Genomic DNA, 9,228 nt, shown 5'->3' with positions numbered 1-9,228 from the left:
ACACCACTCACACCACACCCAACAAACACACTCAACCCACCCACACACCACACACAAAACAACACCCACACACACACCCACCAAAACACACACACACACACACCACACAACACAACACACAACTCCCACCAAACACACCACACAACACACACACAAACAACCAACAAAACACACACACACACACAACTAACAAACAACAACACACCACCCACCAACAAAAACCACACCCCACACAACCCAACAAACACACAACCCACACACACCACACAACAAAAACAACACCCACACACAAACAAACAAACAAACACCACCAACACCCACACACAACCAACACAACACCCCACACACATAAAAACACACAACACACACACACACAACACACACCCACAACAAAACAAATAACAAAAAACAAAAACTCACACAACACAAACAACCCAAAAAAACCACAACACAACACACAATTCCACACAACACACACCCATCCCACACACACACACACACACACAACACACACACACAACAACACACACACACACCACACACACAACTCACACCCACCCCAAACACACAACACAAACACACCCAACCAAACCCCACCCACCACAACACAAACTAAACAACACACACAACACACACCCACCCACCACCCCCACACACAACACACACACACAAACAACACACACCACAACACACACACAACACACACACACACACAACACACACAAACACACCACACACACAACACCCAAACACACAACACACCCACCCACCACAACACCCACAAACACACAACACCCTCCACACACCACCCCACACACCCACCCCCCCACTCACACACCCACAAACACCCACACACACACACACCCACACACACCAACAACAAAAAAAAAAAATATAATAAAATAAAATAAAAACAAAAAATTAAGAAATAAGATAAAAACCAAAAAAAAAACCACCACCCACACACACAACCACACACACAAAACACAGACACACACACACACACACACAAACACAGCACCCTCACTCAACTCCACTCATCGCACGCCCTCCCACCCCAACCCACCACACCACACACCCACCCACACACACACATCACACAACACACAACGCACAATACACACACACACACACACATATAGATATTATATAGACCCACACCCCACACTATACATACGAAGCCCGCCCTCCCACCCGCCGGCCCCCCTCCCTGCCAGCCCGCCCGCCCGCCAGCCCGCCCGCCCTCCGCCGCCCGCCCGCCCGCCCCTCCCTCACCGCCCTCCCGCCCTCCCGACAGACCCGTACCGACCCGCCCCGCCCGCCCGCCCGCCCCTCTCCCGCACACCCCTGATCTCCCTCTACCCCGCACCCAGCACGCCAGCACGACCAGCCGACCGCCCGCACAGACAGACCGACAGCCTCTCCATCATCCCGCCACGACAGCCAGACCGCACCTACAGCCAGCTCCGACCCGACCGACAGCCATCCAGACCGACCGACAGACCCGATAGATATCGCTAGATAGATAGTGATAGATCGATAGAAATATATCTATAACAGAAAGATAGCAATACCGCCAGCCCGCCAGCCATCCCTACATCCCTCCACCCATACATTACCTATATCAATACACAAACTCAAAATCATCAACACATATACACAACACCCACCCACAACACACACACACACACACCAACCCCCCCAAAAAAAAACCCCCCAAACCAAAACCAACAACCCCACCACCACCACACACCACAAACACCTAAATATAGTCTATATATATATATATAATCTATAAAACTATAACATATATAAATATCTAAGCTATAATATAATACTATAAATCTATCCCATCTAAATCATAGTTCAATCTAAAAAGATAAATCTCTATCTGAATAGTCTATATATATCTCTCATACTCACTCCAACCCACAAACAAAAATCAAAATATCAAATCACTCACACACTATCATCTAAATCCAATATAACTATTGTCGATACAATATCCACATTATATCATCTAAATCACTAACACTATAACACGACGCACTACAGCACAAAACACATAATCTCTAACTACTACTACCACTAACTCTAATAAAAAACCTCGGACACACAACTACATATTACTTACATTCCTATCCCATATATCCTCAATATCACCATAACTAAAATTAATATCTATAATATATCACTAAAATAAATAAATAAGCAAGCCAGAAACAGATCTATAAACATAATAACATCACCCTCCCACTCTCACTACATATAACTCTCCCTCTAATCTAATAACACACAAAAGACACTCAATCACTTGAGTACAAAACTCCAACGCATACACAGCGACTGGACACGTCACACACGACACTCAAACACTTCTCAACACGACACACACTCAAACACACAGAAAAACACTACACCTCAACACACATACAAACACACACACACACTCACACACACTCACTACACACCAACACACACACCACACACACAGTACCAAACACTCATCAACACACACAACAAACACACACACACAATCTCACACACACACACAACACACACACACACGACTCATACAAAGCTGACACACGCCACCACACAAACAAAAAACACGACACCCACACCCATACCCAATACCCACACCCACACCCACACTCAATACCCACACCCTCACCAACACCCCCACCCACTCCCTCTCCCCGTCACCCACACCCTCACCAAATCCAACACCCACACCAACATCCAACACCCACACCAACACCCACACCCACACCTCACTCCCTTCACCCACACCCACACCCACAACCACTCCCACTCGCTGATACCATACCCTCAGACACACAGACAGCACACACACACACACAGCACACACACACACACCACACACACGACACACCCAGTTTACACACACACAAACCACACGACTAACGACACACAAACAACACACACTCACACTCTCACACTCACCACACACAACACACTCACACACTCACACACACACACACACACACACACAAACACCCACACCCACACCCCCACACCCACACAACACACACACTACACAAACACCACACACACACACACACGCAACACACACACACACACACACACACACACACGCCCACACACTCACACCTACCCACACACATCTCACACAACACACACACACACACCCAATCCTCACCTCTATCGCTCTTAAAACCAGCACCAACCCCATGAGTCGCCCGCTGGACGCAAACCGTCACCCTAACCCACACCCACGAACCCACAGTAAATCTCTCCCACACTCACAAACAGCCAAACAAGCCATCAACCCCCTATAATCCCCTCTCAATCCCCACGGATCCCCAGCAAATATCGCCTGTGCCTATACTCATACCTTGCTGCAGCTCTACGCCACAGGCCAGCAGACCAAACCTCGCAAACACTGCTCCGTCCAAAGAGCCACACGGAAAATCTCCCATTGTAGTAGAGACAGGTGTCTGGTTGACAATACTCTTGCATTAGGGATGTGTCATGTCAAAATGTCAAATGGATGCATGGTCTGTCACACAGCTAAACCTGGGGTCTGAGTCCCGGCAAGGATGAAAAACATTAGACCACACACAACATCTCTCCTCAATAAAACTCTATCAAACTTAACTAACTACTCCATCTAAATCACTCTCTTACTAATCACTAACTCATCAAAACAAAATCGAATCAATAACTATACTTAAATCAAAATATAACTCTCAAATCCAATCTCACACACCACTCACTACATATATATAAAATCTCACCAATAATGTATATATAGAAATGACTAGTATCATGCATAGAAATCCCACCTTAGACAAACGCATTCTTGAATCATGGAAAACATATCAGGCTACCAACCTACATATGAACCATGAATATCACAAAAAAAGCAAAACACAACATTACAAATTCGGAACAAATGTGAAAACGAAACAGTTTTGAAAATAAATTTTAAATACCCTTGTTTTCAGAGGCTGCCGGGCATAAAAACCATTCCAAAACATCCCCCAGAAAACGCCTTAAATATCCGAAAACCCGCGATGAACATCATAGCCCTTTTTATCATAAAGAAATTTTTCCCCCAAATAAGATTATTCAATAAATTACATATAAACACTTCGCCATGCTAATATTGTCATAAAAAAAATTTTAAAGGGCAAACAAATCTGAAAAACAATTACCCTCGACCCCCCACATTTTATTTGTTCTCATAAATTCGTCCGTCAAGAAAAAAGACCTTTTTCAAGAGCCCTTTTTTTTTTATGTAAAATCTTCATGACGTTTTCAGAAAAGGTATTTTTATTTTTTTTAAATTTCCCCATCAACAAAAATTCACAAAACAAAAAAATGTAGTTTGGGTTTGTATTTTTAAGGAAAAATAAAAAATAAAAAATAAAATAATAATGAAAATTGATCCAACGGATTTTCATTCATCCTCCGTAAAAGGCAACTTTTAAAGGGGGTTGGATCCATTTGTACGCATTTTCCCCTTCTTGAAAAACATTTACTGCACCTGGTAACAGGGCATCAAAAAAGGGAAACATTTCGTTTTGCAAAAATTTCTAAAAGTTTCCAATAAAACCCATAAAGGGTCAAAAATAATAAGAAGCCAAATATCTAAGGGAAGTAAATAAAAAAATTTTTCATCCGTCATTTTTTCAAGTAAAAAATTCCCCTTCGTTTGCGGGTTTTAGAGCCTTTTCATGATAGTACTGGGATCTTTTCACGGGAAATTTTATTTTTAAGCAATTCCTTAAAACATAAAAACAAAGTTCCTGGGTTTTTAGAGCCTACGATAATTTTTGGGTTTTTTAAAAAGACCAATCATTTTTTTCCTAGTAAATAGGGGCACCAAAAAACTTTGCAGGGAAAATTTAAAAATTTACGGGCCCAAAATCACATCTATATTTATAAAATCTCACTTTCCAAATTTTTACTATCGTATTCATACCATAAATAAACCAGATTAAAATTTTTTCCCAAGGGGTGTATGTGAAACTTACCCCTAACGAAAGCCTTCCTTTTCCTCACCTCTCTCCATTTTCGCTACCATTTGTTTATAAAGTTACACACATTCTATAGTAAATATATTTTTTCCCCTAGTTTTTGCCACCGTAAAAACCAAATAAATATAGTAAATGTATAACATTTTTTAAAAAGTAACTATAAACCCCATTTTTTGAAGCACAGGGGGGTGGGGGTATAAAACCAAGAATTGTTTTGACTATGGTATTGTCCTGTTTTCTGAAACGGTTTTACGCTTCACACGTCTCCAAATTTTTTTTTTTCCCTTTTTCCCTCCTGGACAGGTGGACAGTACTGTACCGCTCTTCAAAAGTCCATGGCCGGGGGGCACAGTATTTGGGGCCCGCCTTTAAAGATTTTTGGCCTAATAATCAAAAAGCCCCGGCATGGGGCACAAGGCGGAAAGCCCCCGTCGTAATGGGTTAAAGCCTCTTGCACGACCAATCTGTCCCTTTCGCTAATAAAGTTCCAAAAAATACCGGCATTATTTTAAAACTTTTTTCACACGTACACACTTTTGGATAATTTTAAGGGAGTCAAACAGACAATCCGGGGATCATATTTATTTCACAAAAAAAAACTAACTGTACTGGGAAAAAAATTGGTATCAATAAAAAAGAAAATAAATTTAAAAACTAAAGAAAAAGAAAAAAAAAAGAAAAGAAAAGAAAAAAAAAGAAAATAAATAGATTAAAATCTGTACATAATGCAACTAAAAAGAGAACTTTACCTCATAACCATGACGGGAAATTTAAATTTTATCAATAAGGTGTATAAACTGTAACCGAACTTTAAAAACTGTATCTTGTCAAAAGATCTGAATACATTTTTTACTTCATCTATTATATTTGAAAATGGTGAAAAATCAGCCAGCTTTTTTTTTTTTTTACTAGCCGAATGGAAGTAAAAGCTCATGCTTAACTCAAATTTAATAGCAAAATTTTTTAATAGTTCTTATTTACCAACTTTTGTAATGAAATGACTTTTTACAAAAAACAAATCACTAAAAAAGAGGGACTTAAGAATGAAAAACCTCCAATCAAAATAACCCCCCCCCGCCCCAACCTCCCGTGTAAAGCCCCCTTTCCCCTTTTTCTCTGGAAGTAAATTTTATCGCCTATCTTTTTTGGCATCTTCCTCCTTAAACCCGCTCTACTCCTGTCTCTCCTACTTCCTGCTCCTACCCTCTCCTTTTTTTTCCTTGCTTTTGCCCTAACATCTTTACCTTGTCCCGGGCCCCCTTCCCCTCTCCCTCCCTACGCATCCCTATCCTTCACTTTATCCCCTTCCTCACTCAGCCCTCCTCTCTTCCTTTTTGGCATCTTACTTGCTCTTCCTTTGCATCTCTTTTTGCCTTTATCCCATCCCTTGGCCCTCATTATTTAACCTCTTTTCTTTCCCGGCTCTGGGAACCTTCTTCTATCATTTCCTTTCTTTTCTCTCCCCCTTCTCCTTCACTGTCACTATTTGCTTTCCCCACTCCTCGACTCCCGCCCCCTCCCCTCCCCTTTTCCTTTCTTTTTCTCTGGGGGCCGATTCTGTGTCTGACCGAGCGGGTGGGGAGCTGATCGCTCCCGATCCGATGAGGACCCCGAGGAGACCCTGAGCGGAGGACGAGCTCTCTGAACTGGACCACATCCACGTCCTGAAACTATCACTACTGCTGTCTTCACTACCATTGCTTGATCCTCCCTTCTTCTTCTTTTCTCTTCATTTGCTTTCTTTTCTTCCTTTCTAAAAGCCTTTTGATTTTTTCCTGTGCTTCCCCTTTTTCACCTTGCTGGTCTGGACTTTGATTTTTTACCACCTCGCTTCCCTTCCTTGTCATCACTTTTATCCTGTGTGCTCTTATTTCATGGGAGGTGGTCTCCTTTTTTGGGATCGCGGGACAAACGCGGTTCTTGTCGCTCTTGATCCTGCTTCCCCCAGCCTCTCAGGCTCTTCTTTTGGGCCTCCCTGTTGCCCCTTCCTGTTCAGGACCCACAGCGGGAGGGGAAAGTGGAGCAATGGGTGCGGAGGCCGTGGCGAAGTGGATCAGCAGGAGGAGTGGGGATCGGGGGGGACGGAACCTCCCCACATAAACCTTGGTCAGCGGGGCCTGTGGATGCCTTGTCATTTTCCCCCTGCTTTCTTTAGCACGCTCAGAGGCTGGCCCTGCCCGTCGGCGTCGTCTTCCATTTGGAAAATCACAACCTGGGGCCCCAGCTCGGCCTTTGTTGAGAGTTTGTACTTCCTGTTTGGGAAATCTCTACCTTTTCCCTCTCGCTGTTCTCGCTTTTTTTCCCTGCCCTTGTCCCTTTCCTTTCCCTCCAACACCGGGCCCTTTTCCCTTATCTAAACCATCCCCCCACTCATCTTCCCCTCTAATTCTATCCTCCTTTGCCCTTTTCCTTTTCCTTTTCTCCCCTCCCTTCCTACCTTTTCCTTCTCCCATGCGCCTACCCTCCCCTACTCCCCCCCGCTCCCTCATCTCCTCTTTACATCAAGCCCTTATTCTCTCTACAATACCGGGCTCCCTTCCTCTGTCGGGGTGGCTACAATCCTACCTTCCAGCCCTCTCCCCGCCTCACCTGGGCACCATACCCCCAGGTCGCATCAGCCTTACCTGACAGGGCTGCCTCACCCCAAAACTAGCTCCCCCCCAGCCTCGTAATCAACAAATCGGGCCCGGGAACCAGAGACTTGGTTGAAATACGACTTTAAAAATATAACAGGGACAATAAATATATTGATAGTATTGCCATAGTATTCATAAATAATTAAACATCCATAAACAATAAATCTTTGAGCGTAGAATAGGGAAAACTACCAGACAGTTATCAAGAGAGTATTTTTTTTTTCTGCTTTTATTTTTTTTTTTTTTTTATTTTATTTTTTTTAAGTTGGTGTTTGGGGGGGTCCCCCGGGGGGGGGGGCCCCCTGGGGGAGTAGGTTCTTCCCCCTCCTCCTCCTCCCCCCCCCTCTGCGCCCTCCCTGCCCACTCGCCCTGATCACCTCCGCCGGACCCATTACCCTCCAGCTCTTCCTCATCCGGAACGGGCCCTTCCAGTTTCCCCTGGGGAAGCGTAAAAATCAGTGGGCAAAAATTAAAAGAAAAATATTTACAAAATTAAAGAGAAATAAAAAAGTTTTCAAAATCAAGAAAAAGGGGAAAAATGTTTTTTATCATCACAAATACAAAAAGAAATAAAACAATGGTCTCCCAATCTTGTACATATTACAATAGTTATTTCAACAGATTTGGGGTTTCAAAAGTTTAAAAAATTGTTTTTTATATGCACAGAATAGTTATATTTGTTTATAATCCATAATTCATGAGTACGGCACGATAACAAAATAAAAAACAGATCTTTTAAAACAGGCTAAAAACCTTCTTTCACTTTATCTAAAAGGATTGAGACAAAGATTATACAGTATGTATTTTAAGGACGTATAAAAAATTTTATCATGCAAATATCCCACAAAAAAAGGTGAAATTTTTTTTTTTTTTTAAACTCATTAACATGTCTACTTTGTACCCTGAAGTGAACAACCTTTAAACCTTACAACTAATAACATGTCCAATTGTTCACAACAGTAGCTGAAAATTTTGTTTCACTCCACCAAAAATAAAAGGGAGTTATAACAGATCAAGTCTTACTAAATACATAAAAAAAAGACCACATATAAGAATCGCTAAATATAAAAACGCACGACAAATCCACCCCTCACCCATATTTAATCCATTTCATACGGAATACTCATCATGATGCTATCGGTGGGGCCGCACAGGCTATGCTGCAGGGGGGGTTCGAGGGATCCAAAAGGGAGGGCGGGGGACTTGGGTTATTAAAATCTAGTAACCATTGGGTGTGCCCCCACTGCTCGTGCTGGGGAAAAAGGGGAATGCTTTAAATGTGGTCAGAGAAGAAACTTGGAACTGAAAGACAACTTTTTCAAAGCCTATGCAGCAAATACCCCACCCCCTACGCACACACACCACACCGCACACAAACAAACAAACAAACAAACAAAAAAACCCACACAAAAAAAAAAGCTGTTGAATCTCCTTTTTAAAAATCATGGTTAAAACATTCACCTTCGGAAAAGTGGGCCAACATTAAGTGACAGTTATAAACTATACCTTTATTCGTATTTAAATTTCAGCCCAGCTGAAAATGCTACCCATATTCTGAATCATTT

Source organism: Penaeus japonicus, unplaced genomic scaffold (genome assembly GCF_977035675.1).
Source record: "Penaeus japonicus unplaced genomic scaffold, GWHDUDI00000001_assembly GWHDUDI00000009, whole genome shotgun sequence".
NCBI classification, from domain to species: Eukaryota; Metazoa; Arthropoda; class Malacostraca; order Decapoda; family Penaeidae; genus Penaeus; species Penaeus japonicus.
This window is presented reverse-complemented; position numbering follows the sequence as displayed.